The sequence below is a fragment of the Emydura macquarii genome, unplaced genomic scaffold (assembly GCF_026122565.2).
Source record: "Emydura macquarii macquarii isolate MOO-44397 ecotype Brisbane River unplaced genomic scaffold, CSIRO-AGI_Emac_v2 contig_450, whole genome shotgun sequence".
Lineage (NCBI taxonomy): Eukaryota > Metazoa > Chordata > Testudines > Chelidae > Emydura > Emydura macquarii.
Window position 1 is genome coordinate 10,127,603 of NW_027130587.1, and position 26,631 is coordinate 10,154,233.

A 26,631-nucleotide genomic window follows, 5' to 3' on the forward strand; every position below is an offset into this window, starting at 1 on the left:
TATTCTAAAGCTCATATTAATATTAAATGGTATATCAGCTGCTATTCCATCTTGTGTAATGTTTTCTGTCAAGTCTGTGAGCTAAGCAGAGTCACTGTAGGTCATTTCTTAGAGGGATGACCTCCACAGAACACCTCAGTGATGTGGTAGCAATCCTGCCAACAAGTCAGTTTTGAACTAATGCCCCAGCATGGTGTTTGGAGGCTCTGAGATGCTGTCTTTCAAATTAAATGTGAAACTGGCCCCTGTGGCTAGTAAAGATCTTATAGTAGCTTTTGTCAGAGTAAACTCAATGCCTTGGCCAGATTACAATGTGAGTAATTACAGTCTGCAATCTCAGTTCCCCCTTGAAGTTCAGTTGGATGCAGTATTCTTCTTTCCTCCTCTTTGTCCTACATGGTTGTGACATGCAATGTTGCTGTCAGCTGTTGAATAGCAGCCTCAGTCCAGAGGTGATTGCATCTCACTGGCAGGTGAAGTGAGTCGCACATAAAGCTTGTGTATTCATTTAAGTTTGTAAATTATTTGGAATGAACAATAAGCATTTAATTGTAAGGCTCTTCCACAGTGCACTGAGCTTTCAAGATGAGCTTTTTCTCCCACATCTTGACTGATAGAAAACTGTAGGCTTATCATGACCTATCCATGGAAGAGATTGTCTATGATAAAGCCCTTCATATTTTTCTACCTAGTTATGTATATACACCCCACTAATTCAAGCTTTGTGTGATTCTACCACAGATGACTTTAACATTAGTCAGGGAAAGCAGCACGTACTTGTCTGGAAAAAAAAAAAAGTAAAAATTTAAATGATAAATAGTTGATATGTACTAGAAAATGCACTATATAAAGTAGACTTTTTTTTTCCCCTTTGATCCATATTGTCTTTGCTTCCAAACTGCAATATTTGTGAGCTGTTTTACAGGAGATACCCATCATCAAAATGGATAGTTGGCAACTGATCTGGAAAATAAAGAGCACAGTCTGTTTCCTGTTAAATATTGCTGGTCTCATTGATTTACACTGTTTGTCTCGTGTTTTCCTGCTTCCACGTTGATGTTGCATTAAGTTGGCTGGAGTTGAGGCAAGAAATCAAATGCAGGCACTGGCAAAAATTATTTTACATTCTTAAGGGTAGTTCATATAGTTGTTGGGGTTTTTTTTTTTTTACACATCGAAATACAAACACTGCAGCTGTCTTTTTAACTTATTTAATTAGTGTGTGTTAATACAGTGCTGGTGAAAGTGCTGGAGAGTCAACCCTCGGTACAACACAGGCTTCCCCCACTGTTAGACTTCACTCCCCTGTGGATTCATCTTTGGCCTTTCTGCTGTGACTGTTGACAGTGGACCCTAGTAAGCTGTGCCAGCTGTGTTGATATTGGTTTTTGTGCCTGTCATGTGTTTACTTGTCCTCTGGGAACTGAACCCTGACCTAACATTTCTCCCAAGCTGTCACATGGTGAAGGGAGCTTCCAATTGCTATCACCCTTTCCGGATTTGAACCAGCATCCCAGCATGCAGGGAACGTACAATATCTCATTAACTGTCCTCTGAGCCTTCTGATCCCCCATCAGCGGTTTGTTTTTTGCTTTCAAATTGCAGCAACAAGTGACAGCAATGAAAGGAATTATTTCATCAGATTTACCCTCCTGTGTAACCACCATTACACATCCTCCTCCCCAAACAGAGCTGCTCACTCTATTCATTTAAAGGGAATTTAGTCCAGGTGGGAGTTGCCAGTTTGACAGTCCTGGACACTAGAGGGGGCAGATAGTCATTGAGCAGCCAAATGTCCATGTTTGACATTGAACGGATACTATATGCCGAGTCAAAAACGTGTCAGATAAAATTAAGCTGAGCACAGTGCCTTGTTTAGATTAAATCTGACAGGATCCAGTTGTTTTTTTCTTCACTGTTAGCTTCTTTAGATTGCATCGCTGCCTACACTCCTTTCAGTGCATCTCCAGGCTCTGAGGAAAAAGGCAAAATAAGTTAAGCACGCGGGGCAAATCCTGGTCCCATGAAAGTAGATGGCAGTTTTGATATTGGCCCCTGTAAAAATGTGACCCTGAGGTTTTAAAAAAGTACGTCTGAGCTAAATCAGCCTCTCCCCATGTGCCTGCCACAGTCTGACTTCAGAATTGTCTAGGTGCCCTCCAATGGCGAAACCATGCATACTGTGCTGTTAGCTTGCTGGGAACACACACAACTCTGAATTTTGCAGCTGTGCAGAGCACAGCTAAGTGAAAGAGGACCTGCTTTTCTGTATTAATATGTACAAGATTGGGTATATCTGTCTTTAGTTGGTAGGTAGGTTGCAGATCTGGGCCCCGAGCTGTCTGATGTGGTCATTCTTGTCGGCCATCAGTAAATCACCATGATAAACTGCAGAGATGCCCAAAAATTAATCTTACGCCTGTGTGATCCCCTGTATGTGACTCGTATGTGACTGACAGCAGAGTGATAGGGCAGCAGTTGGTGTGGGTGAGGCCAGGCTGTACGAGCAGGTCCTTGAGTGGCCTAATGATGCCCTCCATCCCTCCCTCATACTTCTCTAGCAATTACTGGTGCGCTCTCCTTTGGTCCTTGTCCCCCTGCCTCTCTCCTTGGCTCCCTCTCTCTTCACTTACGCCTTTTCTCTTCTTGCTGTTCCCCTTGGCTTTCCAGCGGTCCTCTTTTCCTGTCACTGCCCTCTCATCTCCTGTGGCTCCCACTCTTGCTTCATTAGTCTCCTCCTTTTTCTCCATCACATCCTTTAGCTCCTCCTCCATCCCCCTTTCATTCCTTCTGTTGCTCCCTCTCTCTCTTGGCTCCCTTCTCACTCCTCATTTCACTTGCTCTCTTCTCTGTCCCATTCACTGTTGCATTGGGTAGCAGAGCAAGGCTCCCCTCAGCCTTTGTCCCCCCTGTGTGTGTGTGTGTGGGCAAACTAGCAGGTTGCATGTAAGGGGAAATGGGTAACAAATGCCAAAGGGAAAAGCAATCACCCCTTGTCACTGAGAAGTTGCATTGTACTGTGGAAATGGTTGCCATATTGTCCTGTCCATTCTTTCGCTTGATGGTCTGAGTGACTCACAAGCAGTTAATATAACACAAGTCATATGGAATAATTAATTTAGCTCACATCAGTCTCAAGCAACACGTGCAGCTAACTGCTGCCAACTTTAGTGGTAGTGAACTGAACTTCCATAAAGAATCAACTGCTTTCTACCAGTCTCAGGTTACTTGAAGGCTGGCTGCAGCAGTACTAGAAAAGATGGCAGAGCAAAGCAGTGATCTCTGCCCAAAATGATCCAAAGGATTTGGAATAGAAAGGCCTGAAATAAGAACAAAAGCTTATCACAAGCCACGTTTACTAAAGAAGGTTTCTTATTTCAGTTTACAAGCGTTATCAGCACATTGGCTTGGAATTGTTTCTACCATTTTTAAAGCTACTTTTCCTCTATGGAAACATTTTATAGTTAACAACAGGGTAGAAACCAACAGGATTCTGCCGGGTTCTATAGAAATCTCTCTAAGTCACCAATAGAATTTAATAGAGAAATTTCAGCTTTCTATAGAATTTTTAAAACAATGTATGGAATTTAAAAGAGAAACAGTGCATAGAAAACTGGAGTTGAGTATACTTCATACTATTTCAGACTCTGCTGTGCAACCTTAGGCAAGTCACTTACCCTCCCTATGCCTCAGTTTCCCCATATGTAAAATGGAGATGATACTTACCTTCCTAAAATCTTTCGAGAAATGCTACCAAGAACTCGATGACGATGAATGATATTTTGTTAATTACGTATGTACTTATGGAACTCTGTAGGTTGATTTAAAATTCCTATAGGAAGGAAATCATTCATTAAATTCCATAAGGTTTTCTCATAAGGGTATAAGAAATTCAGTTGCTGATTTCTGTTTTCTTTTATTCCTCTTTTATGTATGAGGGAGCAATGTCCAATGGCTAGAGCAGGGGACTGGAAGGAGAGAGATCTGGAGTCACTCTGTCACTGACCTGTTGTGGATCCTTGGACAAGTAAATTAGGATCAATAGAGGCCCATTTTTTTCAGGTGCAAATGGCAGGTACGTCAGTGTGTTTAAAAAAATACAATCAATCTGATTTGATTATATGCCGTGATTGACTAAGCCTTCCTGTTGTTCTGGGTCAAGACTAAAAATGATGCCTCTCAGCTCATGCCATTGAAGGACAAGAAATAAAACATTTACCCCATTTATCCGACCCTGATCCCCTTCTTGTAGAGTTGATGCCAAATTCAGCCAACAGACAAGATTTCAAGTATATGGAAAAGCTCATTAGATTCAGTGTCCAAATGATCCAATGATATAAACACTCGAATCAGATCAAAACAAAAGTTAGGAACAGTTTTTTAAAGAAAAATTTCCCGCCCCCCCCCCCTCTCTCCCTCCCTCCCTCCTCTGCAGACTTCCTCTTGGTCATGCTGGGCATGGCATCTGCTCTTAGTGTTAATTATACCCAGTCAGAAACCAAGCCTATGTGTAGGAGCATTGGTTTTATTAACATTCATGTTTTTCTTTGAGCTTTTAAAAAATGTGATCACACTTTTACTGTTTCTCAAACACTAGCCAGCTAATAAAAAGAAGAGTGACTCACTGAACGTGCATTGTACAGTCACTGCTTTCAAAAGAACATCTGTACCTCGCAAGTGAGTGAGATGCCAGCATATTTAGATGACAAGACATTTTCGTTTTCAAATCTGCCTGAGTGGCAACAGCAAAGTGATAGTCTCCTATTTTTATGCTGGAGATGCTGGCACTCCAGCATAATTCATCATACAGCAAGCAAAGTGCTGTAATAGGAAAAGGTTTTCACAGATGTTTCACTGCCACACTTGTAAACAGAGCTCAGTTTGAATAGCTTTAAATTGATTAAAACAAAATTCCCTTATTTTGGCACTGAATTTTAGAAACACCAGAGCTTATCCCGGGCCCCACTGTCACCCCCTCTTGCACCATTCCCAAGACCCAGATGAGATCATTTCTGTATTACTGGCAACATAATTAAACTAATGGATACGTAGCTCATGAAGTGGCCATTACATGTTCTGCAATCCTCTTCATCTTACATACTCAGGGATTTTCCTGCAAGGTGCTGAGTACCCTCAGCTTCCAAAGAGCACAGGGTGAATTCAGCATCTTGCAAGCTGGGGCCCTTAGGCAACACATAACTCATTTCCACTTCCAAGAGCGAGCATGAAGTGCTGGGCTACCTCCCCTGTGGTTAGCACTCTGCACTAGCAGGGGAAAGACTCAGATCTAGTCTCTTTCCCCCCCCCGGCCAGCTAGGACTGGGGAGCTCTGCGTAAGCAGCCCTTGAAGGAGGGAGCTCTATAGATTGCACTGCAGTTTCTGTGCTTGCTGATCCAGTAGCAGCTCTGAAAGACTCCTAAAAGAGTTGCAGGCTTGAAGGTCTCTCTGCTGTAGGGTCTTTATAGTGAGGAGGAAGTGGGTGAATGAATCTTCATAGAAAATACCCCCCCAAAAGCAGAATAATATGCAATCTGTGCGTGTCCATCAAGCCATATAGACAGCTGTTTACAAGCCAAGAATACAGAAAGATGCAAATGGGGTGGCGCATTCACTCATGCTTTGTGACTGGAAACACGACTATTGAACAGCTACAGCAGCACAAAGACTGGAAAAAAGTACAACTTTATACATCCAGAGGCACTGTACAGATGGGGGGGGGGGGATCTTTATGAAATATATTTAATGTCTAGTGCACCTTGCCAACTAGAGCAGAGATGAAAGCTGCAGGAAGATATTCATCACATCAATTATTTTTCCAGGTTGAAAATGCTAGCAAGGACTCTAAAAGACCAATTTTTAGCTCTCTCATATTTGATGATTGACATGGTATTGTGGACAGATGCAGGGATACAGATACTTTCAGCTGGAGGCTGTTAGCAGTCTTGAAGTATTAGTGAGTGAGGGTCACTACCATCTGAAGAAAATTCAATGGTCCATGTGGCATGAGTTTGGTGGTCTCAGGCCAGTTGCTATTGAACTGGTGTCCACATCAGAAAAACCACCGTAATAGATGGTGCCCCGTTGTCAGTGTGATCAGCGACTAAGGGCTAAACAGCGGGCTTGGAGGCTGAACTAGCCTCTCCTTTCTAGAGGCCTCCTCAGCCAACAGGCTGTAGGTAGACAGGTACCAACATGTACGCCTACACCCTGTAGTGGGGGTGGTGGTTATGCTGCTGGTACTGGGCAGATCTACAGGAAAAAAAAAGCAAACAGGCCTGATTTTCTGTGCCCCCATCTCTTTCATAGGCTGCTGCATTTTGTATCCCCTGTGCCAGCAGCAGGGAATTGTGCTCATGCAATGGACTCCATGTAACTTTGCAGGTCTGAGACATTTTAGCACTGCTGATACTGAATTAGCTGTCACGTCAAATACTACAAGTTGCAGTGAAAGCATAATTAATACACAAGAGAGTCAGGCCAGAGAAATAAAATGGGTAGCAATAGAAAGACATTAAAAAAATAAATCAGTGTGCTACTAGGAAACAGAAAAAGACATTAGCATTCTTCCAAGTTAAACAGCATTCCTCTCATTGCTGGCAGGTTTATTTTGTCAGTAAGATAGACTGCACTAGGCAGAAGGCATAGAGATGTATATATTTAACAGATGTTAAACTTCTTTAACTGTGCTGTGAGGTGCTGTGGACACGTGTCCTCAAGTTAATATCTGTTATGCCAGTTAGCCCTGAACTCAGGAGATCATGAACACAATTCTCCATCTTTAGATCTGATTTTTGGTGCTTAAGTCTTTCCACTGACTTCAATAGGCTGTGGACCAGGCCCTTTGGAAGCAGCCTCCTCTTCTGCCTACATCTTAAATATAAACTGAGGATCTCATCTCCAGGTGGAGTCCCAGATACCACCACTGCTCGCTTGCCTGTGCTCTAACAAGCAGTGAGGCTCAGGCAAGCACTGCTATTTGGAGTACCCTGATTGTATGAAACCCACAATCTTACTTAGATTGCAAGGTCCATGGGGCAGGGACTGTCTTTTGGTACTGTGTTTGTACAGCGTGTAGCACAATGAGGCCCTGTTCCATGACTAAGGCTCCTCGGCATTACAATAATATAAATACCATCACAAAGTGCATGCACAACTGAGGGGAAGCAAGCTGAGACAGTTCAAGTGTCCGCTGTAGAATAGGAAGCAAAATTAATCATTCAGGACCCAATTCAGCAAAACACTTAAGTGCATGCCTAACCAAAAACCTTGCACGTAAGTCTATCCCGATTCAGGCCAAGGCATTTAAATGCATGCTTAATGGGGTTTACTTAAGCATGCGCTTAATGTTAAGTATGTGTTTAGGCACTGATTCAGCCAAGCACGCAAGACAGGGTTATGGCAGAGACTGCCAGTTGATGTGAGGAGGTCCAGCCAATTACTAGTGATTTAAATCCAAAGTATCAGTATGGATACATGTGCCAGTGGGTTGGACCTGCTACCCTAACTCACCTTGTATCTTAAGGATAAAAGAGTTCCCCATGCTAATTGAATAAACCAGGCCCAGTAACAAGGGTTCTCAACACCATCTCATGTCAGCACCACCCTTCACATTTCTTACAGCTGAGAATCTGACTCCTCAATTGTGCCTCACCCCCAGGACCCCACATGGGGGAAAAGAGTACACTTTTACCTGGGCCCGGAGGCCCTGGGGTGCCCAGGCCCGGCTGCAACCCCATGGATGGGGGAGAGGGGTCCTATGTTACAAGTTTGTATTGGGCCCAAAAAAATTATGCTTGGGCCCTGTTCACCCTGGCCTGGACAGATCACCTCCAAAGATGAGGAGAGGAGTTCAGTCTCCATGGACCACTCAGTCCTTGGCCTCTCTGCTGAAATTGGCAACAGGGGTGTCAATTGTAAGAATGTTCCTGTGCTATTCATACTTGTCCATTAGGAACTTACCTGAAGTCACCAAACTCATTTTATGTAGGCCTCTGATCTGCTCTGAGATGGTAACAACTTTCAGGCCTCAATTCTCCTGTTCGTCTGATCTTTTCTAACAGAGACCCAATCCCACTTCCCTGACTGCTCTCCCTGGCATTGGTGCATATTAAAGCTGTGGGGAGGGGGCAACTTTAACTTACACTGCTGTGAAGAAAACCTTCCACCAGCAGAGAATCAGGCACAACGGAGCCTTACTTTGCCAGCACCACTCCATTTGCTTCCCATTTTCTCATTGACTTAAAATGAAGCAAGGATTTCACCTAAAGGCTATGGCTAAACCAGGAATAGCAGAACCCAACTTTCCTGACTCTCCTGGTCCTTTGTGTTGGCCACGTGATCATTCTTCCCCTTAGTGCTCATAGTATCTGTGCATAGCATTGGTGCACAGTGTAGCTCCCACAGGCTAGAGTGCTTTCACATCTGTCATGAGGCAAAAATAAACGAATGTTAGCCACAGATCATTGGGGTTGGCTGTCAAATAACTAGCAGTTAATGCTATAATTTAACACAATATTTATACACTGGCTTCAACAACTTCTTTGCCGAGTGTTAGGTTCTCGGTTAGTGTGTCTCTTTGAACAGGAGAACTAGACTGTGTGTACATTGTATGATGAAATGTTTAACAGCTTACTTGAACTATGGCTCCACTTTGACTACAACCAGTGTTAATTAAGCAAGGGAAACATGGATCATTGTTAGACATCAACCATGTACAGTGGTGTTTTTATTTTCCTCTTTTTCTGGGAGGATTTTTTTTTCCTTGAAGGCACTGCTCCATGGCAGCAGACAAGCAGCCTTTACAAGGAACTGTACATGTGAATCACACTGAATGCCATTAAAAACCCAACAATAAAGTAATCTGAAAAGAGCTGTTAAATGGACTGAAGTGACCTGCCTGGCTCAGGGGACAAATAACAGGATACAGGGTGTTTCATAGCTAAAACACCAGTTCAAATTCAGCCCTGATTGGTAGTAAGTAACATTTATTACCCTCTGGTGCTGTTTGGGAGCCCATGTGAAAGGAATTTATGGGCTCTGTCCAGTTTTTAGTGGACATCTGTCTGTATCACAACAACCCACCACCTCTGTAGGTGCAGTGTAGAGACTGAATATCTAATTCCTCTCACTGCTAGTGAAGGGTTCTGCTTGTCACCTTTGTGGAGCAGATGGAGGAGTGTCTGCCTGAGCAGTACCTGTCCTGTTGACAAAAGAGAATGTAGGGGTGACAGGCTTCTCAGTATAGCCCCATTCATCAGAGTTAAACTATTTATTTTTAAAAGGCAGATTTTCAAAAGAGATTAGCATCCCCCATTACTGATTTAGGCATCTAAATGAGTGGCTGGAGTTATAAAAGCACTCAGCTCCCATTTATTATTATTCACTTTGTGACAGATTCGCAGCACTCACCACCACCCCCACAGTTCTCTTTTATACTGGGCTCCTGGGCCCTGATCGGCTATCCTGCAGCCCCTTCCCATTGGCTGCTGCTCCAAGGGCCCTCTTAACTCCTTTATAGCCAGTGTCTTGTGCCCAGAACCTCATCGTACAGACATGTAATGGAATCAGTCCCTGCCCAGGAAGGTGCCTAACCGAAGCGCTTAGGTTTTCAAAAGTGATCTGCTCCCAGCAGTTCCCAGGCCTCAGTTGTGGTGGCCGAACACTTTTGAAAACATGGCCCAGAGTAGATTGCAATATTTTCATATTAGGAAAGGTTCAATCTTAAAACTCCTCATTCTCCAGCACATAAGCATCTACCGTTTCCAGTGTCCTTGGTTTCTTTTCTGACACCAGCAAATAAAATGGATAGTGCCACATACTCACCAGTTTCAGTAAAGACAAATCAGATGGCCTCATTGAGGGATCTGCCTGTTGCTGAGCTTCCAAGTACTTTTAACGCCTGAATTTCAATAGTATGTATCTGGTTCTCCTCTCCCTTACAGCAGTGTAAATCACAACTCCGTTGACTTCACTGTAGTTACAGCAGTAAAGCTGATGCAAATAAGACTAGAATCATGAGCCCTGTGTATTATTATTTGTTAGTGGACAGGGTCTCCCTCAGAAGAACAGCCACATCAGTTTGCAATCTGAATCGTCTCAACACCTATTAAGAAGCATGATAAAATTCATCTCTTAAAAATATTCAAGAGAATCCATTGGATATTGGCGCTTATTTTCTACCCATGGCAAGCAAGAGGAAAATTAGGCATGCTTTCTTATAAATTCTGTGGGCAGTATGGGCAGCAAGAACTGGATCATTGCCATTAATGGAAAGTATGTTCCTTCAGGCTCAATAAAGTTTTGACATGCTGTTTGTAAGATCTACATGAAATCAAATAATCATACATTATTAATTTTTTTCATCTTATCCTTCTTAATAGTATCAGCCAATTCAATCATCACCTTTTAGCATTTTATGAGTATTAACTGATGGTAAAATGTATTATGTTAGTGTCTTTGGAGTCTGTCACAGGAATCTGTATCATCTCAGTGGGAAATTCAGAGGATTATGCCTGTGAAACTATTTTAAGGGATTTGAGATTGAAATGGCTGAATTCTGTAGGAGATGGGTTACTGAGGATACAAAGACTCTTTAATGATGACTAACAACCGTCTTTCAAATGCTTAACTAGTGAGCACAGAGAATGCATTTCATAGATCACATTTACTGGGCATACCTAATTTTGGACAGACATCTTGTTAAATCTCTTCAACCAATATTTCCTTTTGCCAAGAAATATGGACCCATGGGAAGTCTCCATGACCTCAGTCACAGGACCTGGGGAGCCTACAAACATGTTTCTTCTTAATCTGATTCTGCAGAATAAGTGACATTTTTTAGATATGCATCTGTCAGTGTCTGGTGGATATCTCCAAGTTACCTCTACTTGGATCTCTAGGGGTAGAGAAGTAGGTAACTCTGTGATAGTGTTATTGAGCCAGATTCCAATCTTGCTTTCCCTCTTTCTTGTGGTGTAAAAGCTGGTTTTATAAATAGAGTAGTGATGGCAGAGTTGTCATCAAAAGGTTCCAGACATGATGGACATGTGGCCTGATTCTGGTCTTACAGGGCAATATATCTGTAAGCAGCCAGAGAGCACCTGAAGCTGCTTTATGATGGAATTAAGCTCTCTACTCTTACTTATACCAGGCTTCTAAGAAAGTTTATCTGTGCAGCCTTTTAATTTCATCCAACCCCTATGCACAATGCTTAGGAATGGACTGCTCAAAGGGCCTGTTTGTTTTGGGGAGTTTTTCACATTTGATTGATATGTCAGCTGTTGAACATGCGGAAGAGAAGCATTCAACATCCTTCGCAAACTTTCTCATTTCCAGGCAAGAGTGAACATACAATGGAATTCTAAGCTTTTGATTTTTTCACCTGCAAGACTGTCTATCCTGTACCTATAATTAAGTGATTGTGAGGTTGGCAATATCCTAACCAGGCAGCATTTTACTTGGAGTTCATAAGTATATATTCACTTGTGGTTTCTGTGGTTGGAGTTCTTGCACTTTCTTAAAGATTCTTGTAAGTCAAGCACAGATTATAACTTTCTTCTTCCGGTGTGGCAGCATACAGTTGTAGAGTGGATGGGTATAGTTAGAGTATGTGAAAACCTTTGTTATACTATCTGTTATTTTCTTGGAACACTGGGCTTCAAACATTCTAGACATCACAGTAATAGGAAATTTGTCTATAATTTTTTTTTAGCAAACTGACAAATATTTTTCCAGGATTGGTTCCTAGCAGTTCAGGAATAGTACTAGTGGGGTGATGTTTAGCCCAACCACTTTTTGTTAAGTGAAAAACTTCTTGTGAAAAAATAAAAATGAATGACCAGTTCAGAGCTGAGTTAATTTCAGTGATATGATAAGTGAATGATCACTATACACTTGCCGTATGCTACTTATACAGCTTGCCATATGTTTATGTTTTAAACATATTTTGGGATCTCTTGGAATGAAAATCACTGAATAAATATGTATTATTATGTGATTATCACAGGAGGATGTATATGAAGTAGCTGGCAAAGTTAGGTAACATTTTGCTATTTGTTCATCCACAAGCTTTTCCACTTCTTCAACCCAACCTGTTTACCTACAAGTTGATTCATATGTTTGTCTAATCTAAATACTGTCATCGAATTCTAGATGTTCTCACGATAGTAATTTGCCTGTATGTTATATGCCTGTCCCATAATAATTACAGCAGGTGTCTAGTTGCTCACCCAGTTCCAGATGTTTGCCTAGATATTCATCCCTGCAAACCCAAATCCAACTACTTATCCAGGTGTTACTGCCTGGTAATATTATCCAGGTGTTATTACCCCAGCTGTTCCTCTAAATTCAAATCTTCATGCCAAATCCAGATGTTCACACAGAGATGCAGTGAGGTGTGTGCTTCAAAGCCAAATCTGCAGCCAGGTGTTTCATTCAGATGCAGATGTTTTCTTGGGCATTCATCCAAATCCAGAAGTTCATCCAACTGTTAAACCCGGATCCAGCTGTTCACCCTGATACAGATGTGTCAGTGCCCCTCCCCAGCGGCCAGGGGAACATTTTTTCCCCGCAATCGCCGGAGGGGGATGGAGCCACGCCCACGGCTCTATAAGCCACACCCACTTCGCTGTCAATCTATTGAGTCTGACCAATCAGCCCCCGCGACACAAACCGGCTCCGGCCCGGAGCGTGGCCAATCCGGGCGTGTTTGTGATTTCCATGGCAGCGGCGGCGGCAGGCGCGGGGTTCTTCCTCAGCCGAGCGGAGGACGGGAAGGAGCCGCGCTGAGGGGCAGGAGCGGGCGACGGGGGCGGGCGCTCCCCGCGGCGATGGCGCCGGCCGGGAGCAGCGGCGCGGCGGGGCGATGCTGGGCGGCCGGGATTCGGCGAGGGAGGAGGCGGCAGTAGCCGGAGCCGTGACCCAGCCGCCTGCCTCCCTCCTCCTCCCCCGCGCGGCGCAGGTGAGGAGCTGACCCCGGGGGGACCCCCCCTTAGCCCTGCCCCGGGACCCAGCTCCCGCCTGAGCCAGCTCCCCGCTCACCCAGCCAGTCCCCCCGTGACCCAGCCCTCCCCCATCACCTCCCGAGCCAGCCCCCCCGCATGACCCAGCCCCCCCCCATCTCTGAACCCTCCTCCATCCCCACACCGTGCCCGGGGCCCTGCACCCCAGCCGGCTCCTGTCGATCCCCACCTTCTCATCGCCCCCCCCCCCGTTATAGCCCCCTCCCGCGCCGCACTCCCCTCGTTCCATTCTGCCCGCCCCCGCGCGCTCCAGCACCCCCTCTTGCAGACCCCGCCGCTGACCTGCTCTCCCCTTCCCGCTCCGTGGCCAGCTGGGGCTGGCAGAGTTTTATCCTCCTAACGGGATACATGGGAGCGTGTGTCCTAGTGGTTGCAGGGGCCAGGAGCCCTGCTGCGGGCTCCGTTTCTCTGCTCGCCTTTGGTAGCCTACCTGTGTGCGGGAAATCTAGGTGGGGGTGGGAACGCGCCGTTCTTTCACCGGGGAAGAAAATGTTACGTAACTGTGTGTTTATTATTTGCTGAACAAAGCAATTTCCTAGCAGGAAAAGTTTAAATTAGTTAAGATTGTTTCTGCAAAGAAGTAATATCCAAGAGCAGCGCTCCATAGCTGTGTAACTCTAGGGACCATAGTGGGCAAATATTCCATCTCAAACGATAAAATAAGCTTTCTGGAAGTTGCTGGTGATTTGCGGTAGGAATGCCCTGTTATATTTTGTATGCACATAGGCTATAGTATATGCATTTTCTTTGTTTACTAGCTTTATGCTAATAAAGCTTTGTTAATCTCATCATACAATATGTGTGCACAGTCACTGTCCTTCCTTTTCTGACCTAACTGAAAAGGGCTTTCTGTTTTTCAACTTTAAAGCACTTTCTTTCCTTCCAGAAAAGGCTGGGAACAACTAATGGAAACTGCTTCCAGTATTAGCAGAAGTGCAAAGGATTTTCTAACAGGATTTGGCGTCCTAATAGCTGAGTCTTTGTTTTCTGTAGAACTGGTTTCCCCCCCCTTTAATCTGAGTTTTATACAGCATATTGACACAGGCAGGAGAATGGAATTCAGTGATTCTACCTTTCCAAGCTGTCAGATATGTAGTGGGAGAAAAGATGGAAGATATCATATTTAATAATTTGGTCATCTGAAGAATCAAACCAATTATAGGAGCTTTAGTTCTGTGTTATGGAGCCAACGTTATCAACTAGCAATGTTCTAAGATCTCTCCTGAAATTACAGCTCCTAAACAGAGCAGCTGTTTATTTCTTGGTTCCTTATAGGAGAGAAATCATACTTCCTTGTCATTCTAACTTTGAATTTAACTTTTATGACTATACTTAAAAATAGAATATTGTTATAAAATTTTAAAGTAACCTACATATTGCAAGTCTTCTGCTAGTTCAATGCTAATACAGCAGGGAATTCTGGAACATGATACTAAATAATAATAAAAAATACTCTAAAAGTAAATTGACTTTATTTTAATCAGTAACTTGTGCGTGTGGTTTTAATCTATAGAACAGATGTGACTTATTCTAATCAGAAAAAAATTCCTATAAAAATTGATTAACGTGATCCTAAAAGTGCAGGGCTGTTTCAGACTGTTTGGCTAAGACTGTCAATTAAGTTGTTTCGTAGAAAGACTGTCATATAATATTGATCTGTGGTTATTACTTCATTATTTGAAGTTGGTATAAATGTATTCATTAGGGATGTAAAAGGCAACTTGTATATAGCTGTTTAATAATCTTTTGCAATATTACACTTATGTGGGCGTAAGTCGGTATTGTTCCAGAAATTATTCGTCATTTGTAGCACTGTAAAAATGACCTAATTACAGTTACATTTCCCTGTGTCTATGATATAAATGTACTGTATAAATACAGCCCTTTATGAAATAGATTAATAAACTTATTCGGGGGAATAGAACTGCTGAATCTTAAACTGTTGGGTACTGTATTAGAAATAGAGTTGTGCACCTGGGAGCAGTATAACAAACTACAGTTCTGCAGTTGCTAATGGGTATATTGCAGGTTTACTGTTGGAACACATGTAATATAGGGGGAGTATAACAGAAAGGAGTGTATATATAGATGCTACACATAAAATGTCTAAAATATTAAATATATTTCTATATATTTTAAAATTAGCAGTAGGCAACAGTTTTAATGTGACAAGATGCAGTCATCTTACATTCCAGAAAAAGTTATGAGATAGTAAGCATAAACGCTGTTCCACAACATCCAAATTTGTTCTTGAGAATATCCAGTATATAATAATATGAAGTGTTTCATTATAGCAGACACTCACATCATGCTATAGTTAACTCTGAATCACAATTCACATCATAAATCAGTTAATTCAGTTCTTGTCTTATCTGATTTCAAATGAGAAGGACCAACATCCCTCCCCTCAGAAAACCCCCCAAACAAAAAAACAGTCCGACCCTCTGCCCCCAGTACAGTAATCTTATATTTGGTGCTCTGTTTGGTACTTTTATAGTTGAATGGAGAAATCAGCCAGAGGTTATTTCTTCACCCTTGGTATTTAGGAACAAATAAACCTAGGTGAGGATGGTTATCACAGTGTCATTAGAAGATAAGGGTTATTAACTTGGAGGATTTGTAGGGATGGTGGTGGGGAGATATTTCTGGTTACAAACTGAAGAAAAAAGGAAAATGGCCCACCTTGTCCTTAACCCACTGATAGACTTTCAAGTCTCTGTAGCACATGTGATACATGCACCTTTCACAGCTCCTCCAATATCTGATTGTTGTGGGGTGAGTTACTTGCAAAGAGCCAGATTCCATTAAATGTATATAGGTGTGTCTTCCACAATATGGAAACTTCAAATTCAGCAGTGATATAAATTGGCAGCGGAAAAACTGGTTTTCCTAGCTGTCAGTTTCTCTCACAGCTTCAACAATTTTAAGAAAAGTTTGTCTTAAGAGTGAAGATTTGGGATTTACATCTCTTTTATGTATATTGTAAGAAAACTAGGAGATTAGAATAATACATAAAGAAAGTGATGGAAAGAGGCCATCACTTATTTGGGGAGAAAGAGAAAAATTAGACCATTTTCCCACTAGGAAACTATACTAAGGATTAAAGTGATTGCTATGTACTAGTTCTTTATGTAAACCAAACGCCAGTGTCATGTAAATGGAGAAAGAAAATGAAAAAGGAGAGACTGCAAAATGATGATGACAATCATAGAGGTGGAGAGACGTCTGTGTATGGTCTGCAAGACCGATCATAGCATTAGAAGTCAGGATCTCCATATTTCTAATTCTGGTTCTGCTGTTGATTTGGGCAAGTTACATAATTTCTCTGCTTCTGTTACCCAGTCTGTAAAATGGGGATAATACATACTTATCTGCATCACAGTGATGTCATGAGGATTAATGTTTGTATAGTGCTTTGTACATGTGTAATGTTACTGAAATACTAATTATTTTTTTTGTAGTGAATGAGAAGGGTGTTTTACATAAGAAGATAAGAACAGCCTTACTGGGTCAGACCAATGGTCCATCTAGCCCAGTATCCTATCTTCCAACAGTGACCAATGCCCGGTGCTTCAAGGGGAATGAACAGAACAGGTAATCATCAAGTGATCCATCCTGTCAGCCATTCCTAGCCTCTGGCAAACAGCAATCCGTGCCCATCTGGCTAATAGCTATTGATGGACCTATCCTTCATGAACTTATCTAGTTCTTTTTTGAACCCTGTTATAGTCTTGGCCTTCACAAGGCTGACTGTGCATTGTGAAGAAATACTTCCTTTTGTTCGTTTTAAACCTGCTGTCTATTCATTTCATTTGCAATCCCTAGTTGTTGTGTTATGAGGAGTAAAATACACTTCATTATTTACTTTCGCTACACCATTCATGATTTTATAGACCTCTATCGTATCCCTCCTTAGTCCTAATCTTATTAATTTGTCCTCATATGGAAGCTTTTCCATACCCCTAATCATTTTTGTTGCCCTTTTCTGTACCTTTTCCAATTTCGATACATCTTTTTTGAAATGGGGCAACCACATCTACACACAGAATTCAAGATATGGATTTATAAAGAGGCACTATGTTATTTTCTGTCTTATTATCTATCTCTTTCCTAATGATGTCTAACATTGTTAGCTTTTTTGACTGCTGCTGCACATTGAGTGGGTGTTTTCTGAGAACTATCCACTCATTGTCTACTATGTCCCTCATTGGAATAGTCTCTTAAATGAGCCTTTCCCAAAAGTAGCAATTTGGACAGCTGTTCTAAGTGGTATGCAATAAGTACTTCAGTTATGTTTTTCAGTGTGGTGCCATAATATTTTGTTTCTGTTAACTTCCCTATACAATCTTCTTTGTGGTGAACATACATGAAAAATCAAAGGCAGGTCAGCTGGCTGAATTAGAGGTTCTGTGGAATTCACTTAAGCCCTTTCTTTAAGTGTGCCTTTTAGAAAGATTGCTAGAAACTCATCCTGGTATGTGATTGTTCCTTGCATTTCATTACTGTTTAAGTGGGGGTTAATCTAGATCACTTCCACTGATACCTGTAGGTACCTTTTACAAACAATATTAATCACAAAAATATTTTTCTTTCAAAGGGATTTCTTAGGGAACTTCAGTATTTGTTGCTGTCCTAATGATCTTATTGTTAGGATTTTTCCTGATAGAAAATACTGAGCCAATAGTAATGATTTAGGCAAAGTACCATTAGGAGAGTATCACTACTAGAATTATCTAAATTGGATCAAAGAGAGAGAATCAGAAGGCTGGCTATATAAAAATAGAGTCAAGTTCCAGAAATTAAATGGATGAGTTTAAACAAAGTGTAATTTGGATTAATATGTTTCCACTTGAGCTGGGTTAATGAGTTCTGGGGAAAGGTGAAGTGTGGTGGGCAGAGGAAAATGTAGCCCAGTCATGTATTTCACTTGATATTAAAACGGCTAACATTTGTAATTAAACTCTTTGTAGATGTCCTATCTCAACGCAATTGACATTTTGGCCTACCTGGTAACATTTTACTTGATAGTAATATTTTTGCCCTGTGATTAGTCTAGTGACTTCTGTAATGCCTGATTTCCTACTGCACACAGTGTATTGGGTGAGGGTCGGGGTGAAGCAGAGAAACTTTTGTTCTACACAGGAAGGTTTAAGAATTCTTTACAATGGGTTTTCTGCTTACAGTTTAAAGGACAAAACTGGACTTAGGAACTGGAAGAAAGGGTGTGATCCAAATGGCTAAAAAGCCTGTCAGTTCTTCTATGTTACCTCAGCTAGAGGCACGTTTGACTGGATAGGCTTCAGCTACTTTGAGCAAAACAAACAAGTTCTGTCCACAGAGACCCTAGCCAGCCAGGGATTACTTAAGCCTCCCTCTGTGGAACAGGGAAACAGGCTGGTCCAAAGAACTAAGTGTCAGCAAAGCAGAGGCTTCCGAAGTCTCCTATATAATTTCCTCCCACCTCATCCTTTCATCTATCTCTCCCTGCGGTATTTTTACTAGGAGATTAATTACCTCTTTTATGATGTCACTCTCAAATGGGTTTCCCTCTACAGTTTCCATTGGCAGGGTTAGCCCAGCATCTCTGGGTGCCAGAGGCCAACTGCTCCAGAATGGTAACTGGACCTCTCCTTGACCTCAGACCTTTCAAGGCTGAGATTTGTAACCTTTTGGGATGTGGATATGTGGGCAAGAGCCCTGTTATTCCTGCGAGACAGAAGCCTGCAGACGAAGGAGCAGGGGAAGACCTCTTTCTAAGACGGAAAGCAAACTTTAGGGTCTGTGGGTTAGGAGGTATTTCAAGACAAAAGTAAATCTTCAGAGGACTTGGAGAGCCCTATTTCCTTCATGGTTCATGGAAATCTAATAGAAAGTGGAGGACACGCTAACTGCCCCAGAATATCTGAGACCTTCTTTAGAAAGGCAATAGAAGTGGTGTTCCCCTGTTAACTCATCTTTGTAGAATGCTGTCTCTGGCCAAACAGTAGCTGCAGCAAAGGATTTAACTTGACTCTCACTTGCTCCATTCTCCTAACTAAGGTTTGGACTTTAAAATGTACTGGACTGCTTAAATGCTATCAGTGAGCCCTGGCAGCTCCACTTTTCTTAATAAACAAGGAAATTAATTTTTAAAAATTGTTCTAATTTAACATGGTGGGAAATATTAAGTTAGTAATGTTAACTTGGCAAGTACTGGACTTTGCTGCTGTAATTCCACTTACTTTGAAGGCATTAATGACTGCAGAGAATTTAATTCACTTCATATTTTTAGATATATTCAGTATATGCAAAGTAGGAGAGTTAATCACTCACTTTGCTTTGTTAGCATCCTCTTGAGGTGGATTCATGGCTCTGATGCTCTCTGTGAACAAATTCATTTACTTGTACTTCTGGCCAGTAGTACAAAGTGTGGCTATGATTACAGAGGAGAGAGTTAAAATGGGCTCCACAAGTTTCAGCAAAAATTGTGGAATATATTCTGTAGCGGGCTTGAGTTATACTTGAGTTTTCTAGAAATATTCCAATTGGAAACACAGCAAACTAATGATATGTTTAAGTGTGCGTACTTTGGTTACAGCTGCACAAGTGAATAGTTTAATTACTTTGATTTTTAACTTGTCATTTTGGTGTAGTATTTGAAATCATTAATGTTAAAGGCCTGCTGTGCCGGACTTGGCAAATGGTCTTCAATTTATAATTTAGGATCTTTTTTATTTTATTTGTTTTCATTGTTGCCTGCTTATTTTAGCTGGAGGGGACAAAGGCTGTCTTCCAATGGGGGGAAAAAAGGCAGCAGTGGGTTATCAAATCCAATTAAATATCAGTAACTATGTGCTTGTCTACATGGGGAAGTCAGTGTGAAATAGCTAGGGTGTGAATTTAAAACGCAATAGCTATGCTGCAATAATTCCTCATTTGGATGCTCTTATTCCCCAGTAAAAGTGCCTTTTTGTGGAATAGGTCAGTCCACTTCCAGAGTAGATTGTTATCCACACAAAGGCAAATTCATGCACAGTAGCTATTCAGCAATAGCTCTTCTGCGCTAGCTGTTCTGGTCTTTTTTCCTGTATGGGCAAGTCCAAACCATGCTTTTGAAATGATTACAACTTTCTGTATATAGCACGCTCACTAACTAGAAACTCAGAGACAAAACTGAGCAATAAAGAGATGGCAAAAATAGGTGAATGGAATATTAATTACCTATTTGTTACAGTGATGCCCTTTAAATGAACTTCAGAATAATCTAGAACTTCTCAGGTGATCTTAAGAAAAAGATGGCTGCATTCAATGGAATAAAGCAAATCCTGAGGGGACCAATGTCAGATACAGCAGCAAATAATTATCCACCTTTGCTGTGGATTTAGCTGGCCCTACAAGATTTTGCAAAGCCTCCTCTTAAGCTTGGCATACACTTCAAAGACTGAAACCAGATTTAATCAAAAATAGCAGAATGGGTAATCATTAAAAAGCAAATGTCAACAAGTTTAAAAATCAGTTTGTTTTCCTATGTATTCTTGTAGGTAAGGTAAAATTCACTTTTATATGAACTTCCAACTCCTAGCAGATAACCAGCTAGTCTGAACTCTTCTGTTGGTCTCCTTTGGAATCGAGCATTACCAACAATGGTAGAAAACTGCAATGCATAGAGTAATAGTTTAACACTAAGCTGGAGGATATAGCTCCATCTACTGACAGAGGTATCTGCACCGATCATAACTTGCACTACTAGAAAGAATCTCTTTATGAGCTCTGGCTCTGATGGTTTGTGTCATGGTAACCAGAAGTCCCTTGAGACAGTCAGTACTCCTGATATGTAAATTAGACTATATCCTAAACCTTACATAGCACTAGTTATTCAATTTGTGCAGGGGAATTGACATACCATGAATATGAAATATTTTTACATTGTATTTTTCATATTTGATTTACCAAACCAACTGTAAATTTACATGTGATGAGTCTGTATATATGTATATGCATGTGTGTGTATGTATGTATGTATATATACATAAAAACTTCAGTATGTAGGAATAAGTTTTAGAATATCCAATGGTATTTACAGGCTTAAAATATATGACTTAAAATATATTTTTGCGTTTAGAGATGTTTAGACTATTATTAAATAACATAGGGAGGGGAGGAGTGGATGGAACTGAAGTCTTCAGGGCTCTGAACATGCCCACGCTGGCTTGTTTTAAGTCTAATTGTTCTTGTTTTCTGTTACAAATATACTTTCGAAGACACATGATATTTAACTATAGATTTTTTGGTATATTTGACACCCTTAGAGGTTCAATTGAAGGCGTAAATTAATTTAAAACAAACAAGTATCTAATATGTATAAATATGGACCATATCCTGCAAATGTGGTTGTACAATATTAATGGGGAAATATGTATCTTTAGAATAAGGTTATATATCTTTTAAAACTTTGCCATGAATTTTCTTAGGGTGTGCTCTTGGAAGCTGAGGGGACCTAATCAATCTTCCAAAAGAATTAAAATCCCGAGACAGCTCAGATTAAAAAAAAAATGCCAAGTAGCTTTATTGCAGGAAACTCATCTAGCAGAAATAGATGCTGATAAAATCAAGAAGATATGGATAGGTGTTGGGTATCATTCATCATTTAATTCTAAGAGCAGAGGAACAGCCATATATAACTTCTTAATGTATACAGTCTTTGTCTGCTTCTGAAAGGAAGATTCCTTCTTCTTGAAGGCTGTTTCAACTCAAAAAAGTTAATTCTAGGGAGCATTTACAGTCCAAGAGGATGTAATTCTGAATTTTTCAAAGATGTTGCAGGCATTTTTTCTAATAAAAAAGACATTTCTGTAATACTTGTAGACGATTGGAGTATTACGCTAGATAGACATCTGGACAAATCCAATTATGTGAGACCCAGCTCTCAAAGCACAATAGGCCAGCCCTCATTATTAATGAATGAAATTGATTTAAAAGATATGTAGAGACTGAGACACCCCAGGGAGTGTGACTATACATATTTCTCTACAATACGTTCATCTTACTCCAGAATTGACTTTTTTCTTGTGTCTTCAGAACAGCCTTGAAGCAACTATTGATAATATGTTAACTTCAGATGAATCTCCAATGATACTTACTGTAGATTCTGGTTACACATCATTCAAATCTTATAGGTGGAAGCTGAACACTCTGCTACTAAAAGATGCAAATATTGTTCCCTGGTTGATTCAGTCATCTATAACTTCATGCAAGAAAATAAGCACTCTGTTACCTCGGTTACCATCTTTTGGGAGAGCATGCCTCCAAAAGAGTGTGGGGGGAGACACACACACACACTCTCTCACTTCACCTCCCTCCCTCCCTCCCCAAGGAAATAGATGAGTTGCAGCAAACACACAAGATTGACCCAAATAAATGAAAACCACCTACGTTTTCTAATCAATGTGAAATATAAACATAACAAATTCTTATCCAACCACGTTGAATTTACACTCAGCAGGGTCAAACGAAGACATTATTTTCACTAGGAGGGTGGTGAAGCACTGGAATGGGTTACCTAGAGAGGTGGTGGAATCTCCATCTATAGAGGTTTTTAAGCTGCGGCTTGACAAAACCCTCACTGGGATTATTTAGCTGAGGTTAGTCCTGCTTTGAGCAGGGATTAGACTAGATGACCTCCTAAAGTCCCTTCCAACTCTATTGTCCCATTCATAATAATAGAATCATAAAGCAGGTAAACTAATTGTCAGAAGACTTAAATGGAACTAGCCAACAACAATATTTCTTCCTTATTACAAAAAGACTGGAGTGCCATCCTTGAACCAATAGATAGATAGAATTGGTTAAATTGATTATTTATATCAAGCTTTATATAAATCAAACAACTAATTTAGCTCCAATAAATTTGATCATTTTGTTGAAGGCCTACTTTTTAATACTCTTAATTGCAGACCAAGTGGTGTTTATGAACAAAGCTTTCACAACACAAGCAATTGAACAGAGTCTAAAAAATATGAATTCTGGCAGGGCCACTGGGATGGTTGGCTTTCCGGCTGATTTCTACAAAACATTTTATAATCCGTTATCTTCTGTTCTTTCAAAGGTCTTCACTGAAACATTCCAAAAAGGAAGCATATCTTGTCATATGAGAACTGCTTTAATTACTTTAATATTAAAGACAAGCAAAGATGGCTGCAGCAGTGGCGACTTCTGCCCCATATCTCTGTTGAATACAGATTGCAAAGCAATTGCAAAAATTTTAGTGACATGACTGAAAACCATCATCCCATCAATTTTATAGGCAGATTGGCTGCTGCTGATGCAAGAAAAGTCACACAGTTAATCTAGCAAGATCAGATGTTCCCTCCATAGTCTTATCTCTAGATGCAGAGAAAGCCTTTTGTAGGGTTGAATGGCCTTAACTAATGGCTGTCCTAAAAAAAATTTGGATTTGGACCAATATATTTGAAGGGGTCAGAGTATTATACAACTCTCCTCTTGCTTTACTATCAACTAATGGAAGTATTTCTCCCATATTTCAACCAGAAAGAGGGACATGACAAGGCTGTCCCCTTTTGCTCTTCCTTTTTAATTTCTCTCTTGAACCACTGGCAGTGTACGTACATCAGCATTTAGCCATTGAAACTGATTATAAACAGGAAAGAATACAAAATCAGTTTACATCCTGATGACCTTTTTGTATTATTGAAGAATCCATCCTCATCAATCCCATCATTATTGAATGTAGTTGATATTTTTGGAAAGTTCTTTGGTTTTCGTACTAACTGGAATAAATCACAATTTGATTGTGAAATGGAAGTAAATAACTTATTTAGGTATTAAGATTTGTCCTAATCTTCCCAAATTCTTTATATAAATATGGACTATATATTAAAAGAAACTTTTAAGGATGTAGAGAAGTGGTGTCTCCTCCCGCTATCCATACTGGGGAGAATAAAAATAGTCAAAATGAATATCTGCCCAAGATTGACGTATATCATTAGCCTATTGCCTTTCAAGATCTCTCCTTCATTCTTTGCTCAAATAAATAGGCTTATTGTGCAATTTATATGGGATAAAAATCAGCCTTGGTTGTCATGCAAGACCCTTACAAAATCCTGGGCAACTGGAGGTATGGCGTTTGGTATAGATTTGTATCTATATTATCTAGTATTCCAAGAGTATCCTACTGTAAGATGGTTCTCCTCCAGTGGTTCTGTACACACCGGCCTTTGAGATAGAAAAAAGCTTAGCTATGCCATTTGGTTCCCTCTCTTCTTTTATATATTTTAAGAGGCTACCCATTGGAAAATCTAATCTGCATCTACATGGAGCAACCTACAACACATTAAGATGATTACAACATCCAATCTTATTAATTCTCTTCTCTTACCACTATGGGATAACCTGTGCCTCAGGATCAAGGTCAACTCCATGCTTAAGACAATTTGGATAGAAAAAGGATTAACAAAAATTAAAGATATAATACAAGCTGATAGACTGGTCTCCTTCAGTTACACATGTAACAAAATAGCTACTGCTGTCTCACAATTCCTTTTTTCAGTGGCATTGCTCAAGCATACATTCAAGGATAAGGGACAAATGGTCTGTTTCAACTCTCTAACCTCTAGAAGAACATGTTAAGGACTATGGAAACAAAAGTCACTTTGTAGGAATTACTTATAAGTGGCTTAATGCTTAAACCTTTCAACTTCAGTATCAAGATGACTGGGAAGAAAGATTTAGCCTTACTATCACAACAGAAACCCGGAAGGATATCTGACTTAATGTGAAAAGATACTTCAGATTCTTTATCCTTGTGATTCATCCAGAACAAGATATTAAACAGGTACTACTGGACTCCAGAACAGCTGTTTAAGGCTAGATTGGCAAAACACAGTAAATGGTGGCGATGCCAGCAGCGACATGTCAACTTTTCCTCTGTACTGGTCAAAAAATGCATGCGCTCTGGACTATATTTAGCTGTCTCTCAAAAACTATCTCTCACTATCTTTCCTTCTTTAAATTTGTGTATTTTTAGTGATGCTTGATAAGTTGGTATTACCAGTTAATAGTTGAGAAATGGATTGCAGAGACTCTTTTAGCGGCCAAAAATGTTATTTTGAGAAAATGGGAATCGGCAATTCTTTCTTCATATACAGACTGGCTTAGTGAGCTCTCTACTACTGCAATAATGGAAAAAATGACTCTATTAGAAATACTTGGAAAAAATATGAGGATGTGTGATCACACATGAAACTGTTGAATTTTTTGGAGTTTAGTATATATCAGTCCATGATATTTATAAGTTGTGTTTTGATGTATTTATCTATTTAGTCACTATAATAATTGATGCCCAGCATGAGCTCTGTGGGTTCAGTTTTTTTGTTTTTGCTTTAGTTGCAAGACCTGTAAAACAAACAAACATTGAATGTTGTTGTTTACATCTTGTGCAGGTATTTATATATGTTTTGTTTCATTATATGTTTATATTTTATATAAACAATAAAAATAAAATGTAATAATAATAAAAAACAAAACAAAAACCAGAGTTCTCTGCGTAGGGTCATTAGACACTATTGAATTCCAAGCTGGAGAATTTTTCATTTACTTTCTGGTTGTCAACTTATTTAAAATGTTATAAGCACTAACTCTCTTCAGTCTTGATGACTGCATTTTTTTTGTCATTTCACAAGCTGATCAAAACCCAGTGCATGATAGACCGGTAATCTAGCATACACAAAAGGACTCAGTGATCTGAGTTACCAATTAGGCGTGTTAACTTTTCATGTGTGGCTTTAGGAAATGCTTATTCAGTAGTAGCATTATATACACATAATAGACTGTGTGTGGTTGAAACAAAAAGTTTCATGTCATTAGTGGTATGAAATTCTTAAATTCAGTTTTTGTTGCCAAGGTAACTTTACCGAGTACCTTATTTCTGTCACTTTGGTTTAGTGAATAATTGACATCTCACCCAGGCTGTTGTCGGTTCATTGTGATGTTAATCTGTATTTCCAGTTAGAGTAAAATTTGTGCAGGGAATTTTGAATTTCAAGATTGTTTCTTCTTAGGCTGCTACAGTTTGAAGTCGGCCCCATGAAACACGCAGTGTGGAATGTTAAGGAGAAAAATGAAAAACCCTGTCAAAATCATCACCATGTAGTTAGCCGCAAGATCCGATAGATTGAGCAGAGTGAGCCTATGATTTTTTTTTCTTTTTTCTACACAAATTATCAGCACTTTTTTTTTTTTTTTTTTTTAAAGGTACATGCTTTAAACTGCAGGGAAGAGAGGAAAAACTAGCTGATGGTATCTGGTGTTAGCTGGCTAAGAGATTGTATGCACTTACTCTATTGTCCTGTCTACACTTTTTAACTGACAACCTGAAAGACTGAAGTTTTGTATTCTTTACAGCACTTGCAGCAATTGTTCAAGTTGCCCACTAGTGTCCAACCCTGCCTAGGAGGAACAATCCCATGGGGGTGAGATGGTGGTTAAAATTAACCACCTACAGCTATTCCATAAGATCTGAGGCCTTGTTTTTTGGCTAAGCTAAGGCCTTGTTCTTGGGCTAAGCAGTAGCAACCATATTAGGAGACATCAGCCATAAGCTAAGTAGCATGTAGT

The 26,631-nt window shown here is 40.4% G+C and overlaps 1 protein-coding gene across 7 annotated transcripts in view; it reads left to right on the forward strand.

The window, feature by feature from the left end:
* The first annotated feature begins 2,167 nt into the window (after positions 1 to 2,167).
* The window catches only part of TPST1 (tyrosylprotein sulfotransferase 1), a 227,699-nt gene continuing 203,235 nt past the window's right edge, over positions 2,168 to 26,631 (forward strand). For 6 of the 7 annotated variants that reach the window (XR_010917981.1, XM_067537962.1, XM_067537963.1 and 3 more), the window contains exons 1-2: positions 12,728 to 12,959; positions 16,482 to 16,614. The gene's annotated coding sequence lies outside the window, so the exon portion shown is untranslated. Of the gene's footprint in view, positions 4,076 to 12,727; positions 12,960 to 16,481; positions 16,615 to 26,631 lie in introns of those variants that run through there. The other variant, XM_067537960.1, reaches the window with a different exon arrangement.